Source organism: Rhinolophus sinicus, linkage group LG14, assembly GCF_036562045.2.
Source record: "Rhinolophus sinicus isolate RSC01 linkage group LG14, ASM3656204v1, whole genome shotgun sequence".
Classification (NCBI taxonomy): domain Eukaryota; kingdom Metazoa; phylum Chordata; class Mammalia; order Chiroptera; family Rhinolophidae; genus Rhinolophus; species Rhinolophus sinicus.
Window position 1 is genome coordinate 24414238 of NC_133763.1, and position 16766 is coordinate 24431003.

Genomic DNA, 16766 nt, shown 5'->3' on the forward strand with positions numbered 1-16766 from the left:
CAGGGCGGAGCCTAGGAATACTTTGTATTATTGCTATATTTTAATCAGTCTTTGAAATTTTCTGACATCTAAGACACCAAAAACAATTACTAGAGGGAGTGACATCATAGGAATTTCAGCAGGGAGGTGGTCTTCTTGAGTTCTCCTCTGGAACTTACCACAAATTGAACATCTATAACACACCAAAGGACTCTCTGCTCATCACACAGAACAGCTAAGAGACTCGTACAAGATTACTTGAAAGTGGGTACAGTGGGCGAGCAGGGGAAGAGGAAAGGGAGCAGAGTGGAGATGCAGATCGGCTGTGGAAACGCAGGGGGTCCCAGGACAGAACAGAGACCACAAGAGCAAGGAGGTGGGCTCTTTCCCTGCGTCCCACAGCTGATCTCTCCTGCCGAGAAAGTAGGATATCCCGCATTTGAGGCAGTAACCTCAGCTGAGACTTCCAGGTGGACCCTAGGTCAGACAAAGGACATCAACTCCATACCTGGGCCCCTCCCCCCACTCTCCCAATCCTACCCTTGCCCTTCCAGATACTTAAGCTGGCCCCTGCACTGAAGAGTAGTGTCAGATTACAGAGGAGCCATAGTGCTCAGGATCTGGGAAGACCCGGTGTGCAGCACAGCTCTGACCCAGGGAAGAGGCTGGGAAGAGTGTGACACTTCTGGGCTGGGAGAGGGAAGACCCCCCCTCCCATTTCCAGCCCCCACCCTTTCTGGCCTGCCTAGGGCAGGGCAATTACAACAGCGGACACACTCCCAGGGATCAGCAGTAAGTGGCAGATACAGCTTTGGGCTTTCAGTAGCTCAGAAATCTCACGCCCGCCACACACACACACACACACACACACACACACACACACACACACACAAGAAGTGCCGTAAGACTCAGAACTGGGCACAGGGCTGGTTTTGTTACTCTCTGTATGTATATGTGCAGGAAAGAGCAGAAACCGCACTGACTTTGTAGAAACTACCATCGAGACCCCATACACCCACTCATCTAAAACTGCAGTCCCAGGGTCACTCTGGGCACCAGGTGACCGGCTCTGCCTGCACAAGACGCAGAGGACTCTTTGGTACAGCAGAGGACAACCTGGAGATTGCTTGATGGGTTTAAGACAAGACTGGCACTGCTTTTTTCCTTTTGTTTTGTTTTTGTATTTTTTGATATTTTTGCCTGTGTTGAGTATGGGTTATCGGTTGTTTCCACATGTGAATGTGTTTGTTTTTTTCTTTGTTGTTGTTATTGTGGTGGTGATGGTGGTGTGTGGTGATTTGCTTTGTTCTGAAATTGCCCTACACCAGGGCCCAGCTCAAGAGGCACAAGATTCAACACACCCAGAGGCCAACCCCAGACCAAACCAGAGTACTACTGGGTTTGACCTACAAGTGACACACCCAGAGGGAATTCTCTACAGGCACAAGAGGCCATAGGGGCCAATCCTCATTTGAGCAGTCAACCCTCACGCAGCAGAACACCCTGATGTGGGCAGAGCCAAGTCTCACAACTAGTCAGCCTAGGAGTCAATCCTACCTACTCACAAGATAAAAGCAATTAAAGATCAACTTTAACAGGACACTATACACAACACAAGAGTCACCTTTGGAGCACATGCACAGGAGAAGAAGGACGTGGTGCAAGTCAAATACAAAGGACACATACTACATAAGATAACCCAGCAAAAACCAAGAACCCTAGGGGATCTACATAATATGTCGAAGCAAACACAGAGAGTCAGCCAGAATGGGGAAACAAAGAAACATGTCCCAAGTAAAAAAACAGAAGAAACCTTCAGAATTGGAACCAAATGAAATAGAGGTAACCAACCTATCAGAGACAGAGTTCAGAACACTGATGATAAGAATGCTTAAGGAGCTTAGTGACAACATAAAGGATAGAGAAATCATAATGAGCAACCAGTTAGAACTAAAGAATACAAAAACTGAAATAAAGAACACACTTGAAGGAATTACCAGCAGACTAGATGAAGCAAGGATCGAATCAGCGACTTAGAAGACAAGTTAGCAGAGGTCACCCAAACGGAACAACAAAAAGAAAAAATAATAAAAAACAATGACGATGGTTTAAGAGACCTCTGGGATAACATCAAGCATAACGACATGTGCATCATAGGAATACCAGAAGGGGAAGAGAGGGAGCAAGGATTTGAGAACACATTTGAAGTAATAATGTCCGAAAACTTCCCTAACCTGGTGAAGGAAACTGACATACAAGCCCAGGAAGTGCAGAGAGTTCCAACCGGGATAAACCCAAACAGGTCGACAGCAAGACACGTTATAGTTAAAATGGAAAAGGTTAAAAACAAAGAGACTATCCTAAAAGCAAGAGAAAGACAGCGGGTTACATACAAGGGAACTCCTATAAGACTATCAAACGGCTTTTCTACGGAAATATTGCAGGCCAGAAGGGAGTGGCAGGAGGTACTCAAAGTGATGGAAAACAAAGGCCTACAACCTAGAGTGTTTTATCCAGCAAGACTATCATTTAAAATTGAAGGAGAGATAGACAGCTTCCCTGAAAAGAATAAGCTAAAGGAATTTATTACCACCAAGCCAGTATTGCACGGAATATTAAAAGGGCTTCTGTAAACAGAAGAAAATAAAAACAATCTAACTACAAATTTAAAAAATGGCAATAACTATGTACTTATCAATAATCACTTTAAATGTAAATGGATTAAATGCTCCAATCAAAAAACACAGGACAATAGTTTAGTGGTTGCCAGAGAGTAAGGGGGGCGGGGGGTGGGGGGTGGGAGATGAGGGTAAGGGGGATCGAATATATGGTGATGGAAGGAGAACTGACTCTGGGTGATGAACACACAATGGGATTTATAGATGATGTAATACAGAATTGTACACCTGAAATCTATGTAATTTTACTAACAATTGTCACCCCAATAAATTTAATAAAATAAGATTTAAAAAAAAGAAAAAATACATAGGGTGACTGAGTGGATAAGAAAGCAAGACCCTTGCATATGCTGTATACAAGAGACTCATCTCAGATCAAAAGACACACACAGGCTGAAAGTGAAGGGTTGGCATAAGATATTTCATGCAAGTGGAAATGAAAAAAAAACTGAAATTGCAATACTTATATCAGACAAAATAGACTTTAAAATGAAGACTATATTAAAAGACAAAGATGGGCACTACATAATAATAAAGGGATCGATCTGACAAGAGGACATAACCCTAGTAAACATCTATGCACACAACATAGGAGCACCGAAATATATAAAACAGATATTGACTGACATAAAGACAGAGATCAACAGTAACACTATCATAGTAGGGGACTTCAACACACCTCTGAAAACAAGGGATAGGTCTTCCAGACAGAAAAATCAATATAGAAACAATAGCCTTAAATGACACATTGGACCACTTGGATTTAATCAATATTTTCAGAGCATTTCACCCCAAAGCTGCAGAATACACGTTCTTCTCAAGAGCACATGGAACATTTTCCAAGATAGACCACATGTTAGGCCACAAAACAAGTCTTGATAAATTTAAGAAAATTGAAATCATACCAACTGTCTTCTCTGACCACAGTGCTATCAAATTAGAAATGAATTACAGGAAGAAAACTGGAAGACACACCAATTCATGGAGGCTGAATAACATGTTACTAAATAATGAATGGGTCAATCATGAGATCAAGGAAGAAATCAAAGATATCTCGAGACAAACGAAAATGAAAACAACGACCCAGAATCTATGGGATTCAGCGAAAGCAGTCCTAAGAGGGAAATTCATAGCATTGCAGGCCTACCTAAAGAAACAATAAAAATCACTAATCAACAGTTTATCTTCATACTTAAGGGAGCTGGAAAAAGAACAGCAAAATAAGCCCAAAGTGAGTACAAGGAAGGAGATAGTAAAGATCAGAATGGAAATAAATGAAATAGAAACCAGAAAAACAATACAAAAGATCAATGAATCCAAGAGTTGGTTTTTAGAGAAGATAAACAAAATCGACAAACCTTTAGCCAGACTCATCAAAAAAAAAGAGAGAGAGGAACCAAATTAATAAAATCAGAAATGAAAGAGGAGACGTGACAACAGACACCAGAGAAATACAAAAAATTTTAAGAAATTACTATGAGCAACTATATGCCAACAAATTAGACAATCTGGAAGAAATGGAGAATTCTCTTGAAGCATAGAACCTTCCAAGGCTAACTCAAGAAGAAACGGAAAACCTGAATAGACTGATCACCACCAGGGAAATTGAATCAGTAATCAACAAGCTCCCAACAAACAAAAGCCCTGGACCAGATGGCTTTACAGGTGAATTTTACAACATTCAAAAAAGAATTATCACCAATTCTCCTCAAGCTATTCCAAAAAATCCAGAAGGAGGGAAGACTCCCAAACACTTTTTACGAGGCCATAATCCCCTGATCCCAAAATCAGACTAAGACTTGACAAAGAAAACCACAGGCCCATATCTCTAATGAACATAGAGGCGAAAATCCTCAACAAAATATTAGCGAACAGAATTCAGCAATACAGTAAAAAGATCATACACCATGATCAAGTGGGATTCATCCCTGGTATGCAAGGGTGGTTCAATATCCGCAAATCAATTAATGTGATACACCACATTCACAAAATGAAAAATAAAAATCATATGATCATATCAATAGATGCAGAAAAAGCGTTTGACAAAATCCAGCAGCCAGTTATGATAAAAACCCTTAAGAAAGTGGGAATAGAGGGATCATATCTCAACATAATAAAGGCCATATATGATAAACCCACAGCTAACATCATACTCAATGGGGAAAAGCTAAAACCATTCCCCTTAAGATCAGGAACAAGGCAAGGTTGCCCACTTTCTCCACTTCTATTCAACATAGTGCTGGAAGTTCTAGCCACAGCAATCAGACAAGAAAAAGAAATAAAAGGCATCCAAATCGGTAAGGAGGAAGTAAAATTGTCATTATATGCAGATGACATGATACTATATAGAGAGAACCCTAAAGACTCCACCAAGAAACTATTAGAGCTGATAGATGAATTTAGTAAAGTAGCAGGATACAAAATTAATATTCAGAAATCAGTTGCATTTGCATATACCAATAATAAAATCTCAGAAGGAGACATTAAGAAAACAGTCCCATTTACAATTGCTTCACAGACTATAAAATACCTGGGAATAAATTTAACCAAAGAAGTAAAAGATCTGTATGCAGAAAACTATAAGACACTGAAGAGAGAAATTAAAGAAGATGCAAATAGATGCAAACACATACCATGTTCATGGATAGGAAAAATTAATATAGTTAAAATGTCCATACTGCCTAAGGCAATAATCTACATATTCAACACAATTCCTATCAAACTACCAACGACGTTTTCACAGAAATAGAACATCTAATCCTAAAATTTATATGAAACCATAAAAGACCCTGGATAGCCTCGGCAATCTTGAGAAATAAGAACAAAGTGGGAGGTATAACGATACCTGACATCAAATTATACTACAAGGCTACAGTAATCAGAACAGCATGGTACTGGCATAAAAACAGACACATAGATCAATGGAACAGAATAGAGAGCCCAGAACTAAATCCACGACCATATTGTCATTTAATCTACGACGATGGAAGCAAGAATTTATGGTAGGGTAAAGACAGTCTATTCAATAAATGGTGCTGGAAACCTAGACAGACACATGCCAAAAAATGAAGCTGGACTAGCTCCTTACATCACATACAAAAATAAATTCAAAATGGCTTAAAGACTTAAATGTAAGATCTGAAACCATAAAATTCTTAGAAGAAAACATAGGAAGAAACTTTACAGACATTACCCGGAGTAAGATTTTTACTGATATATCCCCTCGGGCAAGGGAAGTAAGAGAAAAAATAAACATGTGGGATTACATCAAACTTAAAAGTTTTTTCACAGCAAAGGAAACCATCAATAAAACAAAAATGGATCCTACTGAATGGGAAAAGATATTTGTCAATGATATATTTGATAAGGGGTTAATATCACAAATTTATAAAAAACTCACTCAGCTCAACTCCCAAAAAAACAAACAACCCAATTGAAAAATGGGCAGAGAACATGAAGAGACATTTTTCTAAAAAGGAGATACAGATGGCAAACAGACATAAGAAAAAATGCTCAACCTCACTGACCATCAGAGAAATGCAAATAAAAACCACAATGAGATACCACCTCACCCCAGTCAAAATGGCTATCATCAATAAATCAACAAACAACAAGTGCTGGCGAGGATGTGGAGAAAAGGGAACCTTTTTGCACTGTTGGTGGGATTGCAGATTGGTGCAGCCACTATGGAAAACAGTATGGAGGTATCTCAAAAATCTGAAAATGGAACTACCAGCATTCCACTCCTAGGTATCTACCTGGAGAAATCCAAAACTCTAGTTCAAAAATAATTTTGCACCCCTATGTTTATTGCAGCACAATACACAATAGCCAAGACATGGAAACAACCGAAAGGCCCATCGGTAGATGACTGGATTAAGAAACTGTTGTATATTTATACAATGGAGTATTACGCAGCCATAAAGAAGAAATAAATCTTACCATTTGCAATAACATGGAAGGACCTCGAGAACATTATGTTAAGTGAACTAAGTCAGACAGAGAAAGAGAAATACCAAATGATTTCATTTATATGTGGAATCTAAAGAAAAGAATAAATGAATGGACTAATCAGAAAGTTTCAGAGACATGGAGGAAATACTGAAGGTTGCTAGATGGGAGGGGGTTTGGAGATAAGAGGGAAGGTGAGGGGATTAGAATGCAGAGTCAGTAACCACAAGATTGCCACGGGGTTAGGAAAGTTAATTTGGGAAATGTAATCAATAATGTTGTAAACATTTTGTCGGGTATCTAATGGACACTTGTTTCATTAGGGAGACCACCTCAGGGATGATGCAGACACCTGATCACTGCATTGTACACCTGAAGCTGAAGCTGAACAATACTGAATGTCAACTACAATTTTGTGTGTGTGTATATATATATATATATATATATATATATATATATATATATATGTATATATGTATATATGTATGTATGTATGTATGTATGTATGTATGTATATACTTAAAAGAAGCAGAGTACAGCATTAGGAATAGAGACAGTGGAAACGTAATGGCTTTGTGTGATGTCAGAGGGATAGTGGATGGGGGGAGGGAGATTTACACAGTGTGAGGGATATAAATGATAAATGTCTAAGTATTACTTTGTCTTGTGCACCTGAAACTAATAAAGAAAAAAGATATGGGGGACTGAATGGGTAAGAAAACAAGACCCTTACATATGCTGAGTCAAGAGACTCACTTCAGACTGAGATACACACAGATTGAAAGTAAAGGCATGGGAAAAAAAGATATTTAATGAAAATGGAAACAACAGCAAAAAAAGTTGTGGTAGCAATACTTATACCAGGCAAATAGACTTTAAAACAAAGTCTATAACAAGAGACAAAGAAGGATCCAGTCATCCCACTTCTCGGTATTTATCTTAAAACACCCAAAACATTACTTGGAGGTGATGAGTGTATCCATATGTTCATTGCAACATTGTTTACAATGGCCAAGATGTTGAGGCCAAGATGTTTGGTGTCTGTAGATAGTGAATAGATAAACAGTAGGTGGTACATACATATATACGATGAAATATCGCTCAGCCATGGGGAAAGAAATGTGTTCTTGTATTTGCTGTGGCATGGATGGACCTGGAAGGTATTGTGCTGAGTGGAGTATGTCAGACAGCAAAAGACAGATGCAGTGTGATTTTGCTTATATGTGGAACCTAAGAACAAAATAAACAAAGAAAATGGAAACAAACTAATAGGTAAAGAGAACATTTTGATGGTTGCCAGATGGAAGGGGTGTTGGGAAGGCAGTTAAAAAATGGGAAGGATTAAAAAGTACAATTTGGTTGTTTCACAGCAGTCATGTAGGTTATACCATAAGGAATATAGTCAACAATCTAATAAGGAAAACTATTGTGATGAGTATGTATGGTGTCAGATGTGTACTAGATTTATTGGGGTGATAGGAAGTGGCTTGGGGGACAGGATGAAAAAGGTTAAGGGATTAAGACATACAAATTGGTAGTTACAAAATAGTCATAGGGATGTAAAGTAAAGCATAGGGAATAAAGTGAATAATATGGTAATAACCATGTATAGTAACAGGTGTGTACTAGACTAGTCTGGGGGATCATTTCTTAAATTATATAAATGTATAACCACTATGATGTACACCTGAAATTAATATAAAATAATACTGAATGTCCACTGTAATTGAAAATTTAATAAAGCCAAGGGCGGGGGAGTGAAGGGGAATAAGAAGTTTAGATTTCCAGGTATAAAACAAATAAGTCCTGAGGTTATAATGTACAGCATAGGGAATATAGTCAGTAATATTGTGATAGCATGGTACAGTGTCAGATGGTTGCTGGCCTTATCATGGTGATCACTTTTTAGGCATACAAATGTTGAATAACTATGGTGTGCATTTGAAACTAATATAATATTGCATGTTAGCTATATTTTAATATAAATCTTTATAAAAAACATTGTCAAGATCATCAAAAATAAAGTGTGAGAAATTGTTACAGCTAATAGAAGCCTAAAGAGACACAATGACCAAATGTAACATGATATCCTGGATGGGATGGATCCTGGATGAGAAAAAGAACATTAGGCAAAAATTGAGGAAATCTGAATAACATAGAGACTTCAGTTAAGAGTCATGTCTCAATATTTGTTCATTAATTGTAACAAATGTATCAAGATGTTAATAGGGGAAACTAGACATGCGGCATATGAGAATTCTTTGTATAATTTCCCCCTTTTTTCTGGAAATTTTCTATAAATTTATTCTAAAATAAAAAGTTTACTTAATAAAACAAAAACCCTGATATTTTGAGACACTGAGCTTTTTAGTAAGCAAAAGTTACTTAATAAACGTGTTTTCTAGAAATCAATCACTTATATACAAAGTTTTATTTTGTGACTGGGTCAATTCACACACCTGGCATAGATAAACGATGAATTAAGAGGTAAAGATAGAGGGAGGCATTTTCTTATTTGACATCTGACACCTTACCAGGTTCTCCCCACATAGCTGCATTCTAACAACCTTGACTCCACATCTCAGAGATGGATACATAGAATAGACTCGAGGCTATGAGAGCTTTCTAATCTACCAGCAGTGGAATGACAGCCCTGGTCCCTTGCAACACACTTTAGCTCTGCAAACACAAGAGAAAATGATATTTTTAGAATGATTGTGTATATGGTGTAAACAAACTTAGAAGTTCAGGAAATGGTGTACTTCTCTGCAGGAGTATTTGTGTTTATTTGCACCTTGGTTTCTATGTAATCACTTAGCACTGAGGTAGAGAATAGTGCTATTATTAGTCCTAATAGTTTTTGTTGTTTTTCCCTCCATTTCAGAGTACAATGGAAATAGTGTTGATGAATTTTTTAGTCCTTTTTAGTCCTTGTCCTAAAAAGGATATGATGTAGCAACCCATGTGCCCTGGGCACCTAAGTACATTCCTTATATTGTGCCATAGATAGGCTCAAGCAACCCAGATCCATAACGAGCAGTCACTACAAAGCTAACTACTGCAACAGGAATTTGTGTTGTCATTGTTATGGAATTGCTGTTAAGGTCCTACATTCTGAGTTCAGACAGTTGCGTAGGCCAGTCACTGTCTCACTTTTATTACTAAGATGGTCAGAGAATGGGTGCTTTGGGTACAGAGCCCCAGAAAGCAGTTTCCAGGCTCTCGGCCTCACATAGAAAGGTGTTGGCTCAGGTAGTAAATGGCCATCAACTGTGATTGGATGGCCATCAGCTGTGGCTAGTTGGCCGTCAGCTGTAACCAGTGAGCCATTGGCCACTAATATAACTGCTGTGGCTATGCTAGCAGAAAGGAAAAAAATGGGGACTAGCAAGAAGATGGTGGCTGAGCCTGTAAGCGGAGCAATGAGGGTTGAGAATTGTGTGGCTCCTGTTTCCTGTTTCTCCAACCCAGCCACCAGCGAGAATATAGTGGTATGAGTCCCCTACTTATGGCTCCATGGGTGTTCCTTTTTGGCCTCACCATATCGTGCGCTCTTACGTGGGGAGCGGGAGCAGAGACCCCGCTGGACGCCCTGCACGACAGGTGCTACTGCCAAAACCACCCTGTCATGCGGGAGACCCTGCTCGCTGCGCCATTTGTCATGCGCGGAGGCCTTCTCGCTGCGCCATCTTTCAGGCGGGGCGGCCTGCGGGGTCTCTGCTTCCGCTCCCCACACAAGAACGCAGGATATGGTGAGGCCGAAAAGGAACACCCACGGAGCCATAGGTAGGGGAGTCATACCACTATGGTCTCACTGGAGGCTGGGCCCACCAGACGCGTGACCCGCCGTCCACCTCTCTGCCAACCGACCAACTGACGACTCTCCTCCACTCTCTCGACTCTGTTCCTCCCTCTCGGCTCTCCTCTTCTGCTCTCTTCGGTTCTGCTCGGCTCTTCGACAATCCTCGTAGCCGCAGCAGTTATACCAGCGGCCAATCGGCTAACCGGCCACAGCCGACGGCCATCCACCATCCGAGCCAGCACCCTTCCACGTGAGGCTGAGAGCCTGTAAACTACTTTCTGGGGCTCTGTCCCCACACACTCTATTGCATAATCTCCTCCTGCTATCTTCAGTCTACAGAAAGGGAGGCCAACATTGGGGATTGCAGTGTTGATAAGAGAAGCTGCTCTTTCTCTTCCCTCAGAGAGGGCTTCTTAGGCAAGGAAGGAGAGATTCAGGGAGTGCTTTAAAGACTAAGGTTTATACTAAAAGAGGAGACCAGCATTTGTTCTCTGGTTGGATATCTGCTTTCCAGGGACTTGGAAAAGTTCCCCTGGCTACTGTAGCAATGGAAAAGAAAACGAATGAGAGATGAGGTAGTGGAGAACTGCCAGCCACCCGCTTCCTAGTTCTTAAGAGATGTGCAATAGGTCTGAAAGTGTCTGAAGTTTTAAGAGTTGGCCTCAGAAAAGTAGACACTTTGCCACTATAGACTTGTCAGGATCACCTGGTAGATCAGAGAATTCAGCCTGATGTCCCCAGAAGATCAGATAAAAGCTGTCCAAGGACTGCAAAGCTCAGCAGAATTGCAGAGAATGATCTTACACCACGGTGACATGTTGGTGCATCAAACAATCTAACTAGACCCACAGATATGAATTCCAACAGCAGTTACCACCAAACAAATTGAGGGCTACCACCTGCCTCCCATAGACATCTCTTTAAGCATTTTCCTCTCTCTATTTTACTTCCCCAAGGAATGGAAAGAAGTAAATTACTCACTGTTTGGTCTCACCTGGGGAGGGGTGTTTTGAAGTTAAAAAAGAGAGAAAGAAATAGAGGGGGAGGAAAGGAGGGGGAGAGAGAGAGAGAGAGAGAGACAGAGAGACAGAGACAGAGAGACAGAGAGACAGAGAGAAAAAGATTGAACTTTACTTACTGGAATGAGTATTCTAATATCTGACATTGAATACTAAGGTAAGGGATATGGCCAAGCTGGCATTAAGGAAGCCACTTCCTAGTGGGAAAGTGGGTTTCATTTCACCCATTTGGAAGGCAGATATTGGGTAAAGATCTTTATGTTTATACTCACCCACATTGAGACTCCTCAGTATATAAGGTATGACAATTAAGTTCACAAACTTGTTGCAATGATTTTGCTAACCTTATTTTGATATCAGAGGGATTATTCATTATGAATTTGTACCAGCTGGACAGTTAACCAAGTTTACTATCTGGTGTGCTGAAAAAGCTGCATGAAAGTTAGATGACGTGAACTTTTCACCAACAATTCATGGCTCTTGCTTCACAATGCACCAGCTCACACGGCACTGTCTGTGAGGGAGTTTTTAGCAAGTAAACAAATAACTCTATTGGAACACCCTCCCTACTCACCTGATCTGGCCCCCAATGACTTCTTTCTTTACCTGAAGATAAAGGAAATATTGAAAGAAAGACATTTTGATGACATTCAGGACATCGAGGGTAATACGAGAGTTCTGATGGCCATTCCAGAAAAGTTGGTGCATAGTTTCCCAAGGGGAGTACTTCGAAGGTGACCATAGTTATATACAGCAATGAGGTATGTAGCACTTTTTCTAAGATGAGTTCATGAATTTAATTGTCCTACCTTGCACAAGTGGCCCCAAGAAGAATCTAATGCCCACGGGAATGTATATATATACTCGATAATTTGCAAAATACTTTTTTGAGGAAAAATAATAATTGGTGGCTACACTGAGTTCCCACTTCTCACACCATAATAAGAAAATGCTAATATCTCTAAAATTGGTTGTATTAATTTTATCTAAGGCACTGTAGAGCCAGAATCATTTCATTTACTAATGTGAGCATAATTCTTGTGGGAAATAATACATCTACCTATTTAGATTTTATTTACAAATCACAGTGGTTAATATTCTTTAAGCCTTTTCCTCTTAAAAAATACATAGCTCTGCAACATGATAGAACCATAAACTATAAGATGTTAGCTATCATAGGCCTCTTGAGATGTCTGGAAATCTTATGTTACTTTGAAATCAATGTCACTTTCAGGAGTCCACTATAACTCTAGGAACAAGGAGGGTGACTGACATGTCATCAACTGCTGTTGTAGGGTAAAGGAAGTGTGGAGTATAAAAATTCTGAAAGAAGGCATGTCTTTTGGGACACTGCCAGGTTGAAACTACATGATGCAAAATACCCAGAAAAAAAACCATAATAATTCTCTTAGATATCTATTTGCATAGAGACATCTGGATGTTTGACAGGTTGTACACATAAAATGTGAACAACTGCCTAAATTCAACACCCTTTACCCAAATAATGTACATTGCTTGGAAATAGCCAAAGGCCTATAGTATTAAGATGCAAAATGAGCTAACATCCCCTATGAGACTTGTGCCTAACATGAATATAACATATGGCCTCTTAAACACTGACTCAACATTCAGTCACTTTTAACACACAATTGATTTTTGAGATTGGTCTGAATTGCGTAGAGTTTAGAACTAAGTTCCAGAAATGTGAAAAGAAAATATCATATTTGCTATCTTCTAACTTTGAAATAGGAGATTTCATAATGTTTTTAAAATAACTTTTTGGAAAGTATTGATTTAAGATCATTATTTTCCCATAGAGTTGCCACCCAAAATATTTATTTTGGGGGGCTTCACTTACAGAACCATTATAAATAAATGAGATATGTTGGTGACTTGATGTGAAAGTATCCTGCCAAATTCAGGAATGTGCTTTCTCAGCTCTTTGAGTACAGTATCATTCCTTTGGTGGGAAGTATTAGTATCCTTCAACCAATCAAGGATTATGTTCAATGAAATGTATTGGTGACTGAAAAATCATATACCAACTGATATATTTCTCTAACCAACCTCATAAGTAGGTTCTATTATTACCTCATTTTATATAGAAGATGTTAGTACAGAACTAAAGCACAATTCCGGTTATTTAGGTCAAGGTTCATATTCTTTTTTTTTTTTTTAATTTATTGGGGTGACAATTGTTAGTAAAATTACATAGATTTCTGGTGTACAATCTGTATTACATCTATAAATCCCATTGTGTGTTCACCACCCAGAGTCAGTTCTCCTTCCATCACCATATATTTGATCCCCCTTACCCTCATCTCCCACCCCCCACCCCCCTTACCCTCTGGTAACCACTAAACTATTGTCTGTGTCTATGAGTTTCTGTTTCTCATTTGTTCATATTCTTAACCCTCACTGTAATGCTGGGAGTGCAGCCCAAGTTCAAATCCTGGCTCTACCTCTTAGGATGGGTCATTTTGTGTGGCACCATTCCACATCAAACATGTCAGCAAGTTCTGCCAATCCTGTCTCTAGAGCATACCCTGGGTGTACCTACTGCTTTCTATGTCCTTTCTCTAGGTGACTGTAGACTGAGCTCCCTTCCTCCACTTATACCCCAGTCTGACCCCTTCGCCACATAATTGATAGAGTGATTTTCCAAAAGTATAAATCACATACTGTCGCTCCTCTGATTTAAATCTCTTCAACAGATTTCTATTTATTTTAGAACAAAATCCAAACACTTTCCCAGTTCACAGGGGCTGTGGGTAGATATACTAGTTCCCACTCTGACCTCCTCTTTTAACAGCATCTCTTTTATTAAGGTCTGGATAGTCAGCCCTCTCTGTATCTCAGATACAGCAAGCAAGTCCTTTACCACTTTACAGTCTTATAGTTGCTCTTCCTTCAGCCTGAAATGATTTTCCTCATATTTTTGAATGGCTAATTAGTTAATTCTCATCCTGCAGATCTCACAGGATCTGCACACCAGTTGAAGAACATCTTGGTTGTTTCTATTTTTGGTGATTAAGGATAAAGCTTCTATAAAGAAAACATTTATGTGCAGGTTCCTATATGGGCATAAATTTTCATTTCAGTAGGAGCACAGTTGTTGCATTGCATGCTGAGACTATGTATAGTTGTATAAGAAACTGCCAAATTATCTATCAAAGCAGATTTTTTTTTAAATTAAAGTTTATTGGGGTGACAATTGTTAGTAAAGTTACATAGATTTCAGGTGTACAATTCTGTATTACATCATCTATAAATCCCATTGTGTGTTCACCACCCAAAGTCAGTTCTCCTTCCATCACCAGATATTTGATCCCTTTTACCCTCATCTACCACCCTCCTCCCCCCTTACCCTCTGGTAACCACTCAACTGTTGTCTGTGTCTATGAGTTTTTGTTTCTCATTTGTTTCTCTTGTTATTTGTTGTTTTTGGTTTCTATACCACATGTCAATGAAATCATATGGTTCTCTGCTTTTTCTGTCTGACTTAATTCACTTAGCATTATAATCTCAAGATCCATCCATGTTGTCATGCATATTTCATCTTTTCTTTCTGCTGAATAGTATTCCATTGTGTATCTATACCACAATTTCTTTATCAATTCATCTACCAAGGGACATTTTGGTCGTTTCCTTGTTTTGGCCACCTTAAATAAAGCTGTAATGAACATTGGAGCACACGTATCTTTATGGATAAATGTTTCCAGATTTTTTTGGTAGATACCCAGGAGAGGGATTGCTGGGTCATACAGTAATTATTCGTAATTATTGGAGGAACCTCTACACTGCCTTCCATAGTGGCTGCACCAGTCTGCATTCCCACCAGCAGTGTATGAGGGTTCCTTTTTATCCACAGCCTCTCTAACACTTGTTGCTATTTGTCTTGTTGATGATAGCCATTCTGACTGGGGTGAGGTGATATCTCATTGTGGTTTTTATTTGCATTTCTCTGATGATTATTGATGTTGAGCATTTATTCATCTCTCTATTTGCCATTTGTATGTCCTCTTCGGAGAAATGTCTCTTCAGGTAACAATGAAATATTCGTGACAACATGGATGGATCTTGAGATTATAATGCTAAGCAAATTAAGTCAGACAGAAAAAGCAGAGAACCATATGATTTCATTGACATGTGGTATAGAAACCAAAATACTTCTGCCCATTTTTCAATTGGGTTTTTTTTTGTTGTTGTTGAGTTGCATGAGTTCCTTGTATATTCTGGATATTAGCCCCTTATCGGAAGCACTGTTTGCAAAAATCTTCTCCCATTCAGTTGGTTGCCTCTTTATTTTGTCGATGGTTTCTTTTGCTGTGCAGAAGCTTTTAAGTTTGATATAATCCCACTCATTTATTTTAGCTTTTACTTCCCTTGCCTGTGGAGTCAAATTCATAAAATGCTCTTTGAACCCAAGGTTTACTGCCTATATTTTCTTCTATGAGGTTTACTGTTTCAGGTCTTATGCTTAAGTCTTTGATCCATTTTGAATTAATTTTGGTACATGGTGACAGGTAGCAGTCCAGTTTCATTCTTTGGCATGTGGCTTTCCAATTCTCCCAGCACCATTTATTGAAGAGGCTGTCTTTTCTCCATTGTATGTTTTTTGCTTCTTTGTCAAAAATTATCTGTCCATATTTATGTGGTTTTATTTTTGAGTTCTCAATTCTATTCCATTGGTCTACATTTCTGTTTTTCTGCCAGTAACATGGTGTTTTGATTATTGTTGCCCTGTAGTACAAGCCAAAGTCAGGAAGTGCGATACCTCCATTATTGTTCTTTTTTCTTAAGATTGCTTTGGCTATTCGGGGTCTTTTGTGGTTCCAAACAAATCTGAGGATTTTTTGTTCTATTTCTTTAAAGAATGCCATTGAGATTTTGATGGGGGATTGCATTAAATCTGTATATTTCTTTGGGTAATAAGGCCATTTTAACTATGTTGATTCTTCCAACCCATTAGCATGGAATGTGTTTCCACTTCTTTGTGTCTTCTTTAATTTCTTTTAAAAATGTCTTATAGTTTTCAGCACATAGGTCCTTCACACCCTTGGTTAAGTATATACCTAGTTATTTTATTCTTTTTGCTGCAATTGCAAAAGGAATTGGTGGGGTTTTTTTTGTTTTGTTTTTTTCTGAGATTTCATTGTTAGTATATAGGAATGCAATGGACTTTTGTACTTTGATTTTGGAGCCAGCAACTTTACTGTATTCGTTGATTGTTTCTAAAAGCTTTTTGGTGGAGTCTTTAGGGTTTTCTATATATAGCATCATGTCATCTGCAAAGAGTGACAATTTAACTTCTTCATTCCCAATTTGGATGCCATT